Source organism: Triticum dicoccoides, chromosome 1A (assembly GCF_002162155.2).
Source record: "Triticum dicoccoides isolate Atlit2015 ecotype Zavitan chromosome 1A, WEW_v2.0, whole genome shotgun sequence".
In the NCBI taxonomy this organism is placed as follows: Eukaryota; Viridiplantae; Streptophyta; class Magnoliopsida; order Poales; family Poaceae; genus Triticum; species Triticum dicoccoides.
The window spans coordinates 561,215,971-561,216,977 of record NC_041380.1 but is presented as its reverse complement, the minus strand read 5'-3'; positions in this window follow the sequence as shown (position 1 = coordinate 561,216,977).

Here is a 1,007-nt window from a genome sequence, read left to right as displayed (position 1 = left end):
TCAGGAATGCAGTTTTAACATCCATCTGCCAAATTTCATAATCATAAAATGCGGCAATTGCTAACATGATTCGGACAGACTTAAACATCGCTACGGGTGAGAAGGTCTCATCGTAGTCAATCCCTTGAACTTGCCGAAAACCTTTTGCGACAAGTCGAGCTTTGTAGACAGTAATATTACCGTCAGCGTCCGTCTTCTTCTTGAAGATCCTTTTATTCTCAATTGCTTGCCGATCATTGGGCAAGTCAACCAAAGTCCATACTTTGTTCTCATACATGGATCCCATCTCAGATTTCATGGCTTCAAGCCATTTTGCGGAATCTGGGCTCACCATCGCTTCTTCATAGTTCGTAGGTTCATCATGATCTAGTAGATGACTTCTAGAACAGGATTACCGTACCACTCTGGCGCGGATCTCACTCTGGTTGATCTACGAGGTTCAGTAGTATCTTGTTCTGAAGTTTCATGATCATTATCATTAGCTTCCTCACTAATTGGTGTAGGTGTCACAGAAACAGGTTTCGGTGATGTACTACTTTCCAATAAGGGAGTAGGTACAGTTACCTCGTCAAGTTCTACTTTCCTCCCACTCACTTCTTTCGAGAGAAACTCCTTCTCTAGAAAGTTTCTGAATTTAGCAACAAAAGTTTTGCCTTCGGATCTATGATAGAAGGTGTATCCAATAGTTTCCTTTGGATATCCTATGAAGACACATTTTTCCGATTTGGGTTCGAGCTTATCAGGTTGAAGCTTTTTCACATAAGCATCGCAGCCCCAAACTTTCAGAAACGACAACTTTGGTATCTTGCCAAACCACAGTTCATAAGGCGTCGTCTCAACGGATTTTGATGGTGCCCTATTTAGCGTGAATGCGGCCGTCTCTAAAGCGTATCCCCAAAACGATAGCGGTAAATCAGTAAGAGACTTCATAGATCGTACCATATCTAGTAAAGTACGATTACAACGTTCGAACACACCATTACGCTGTGGTGTTCCGGGTGGCGTTA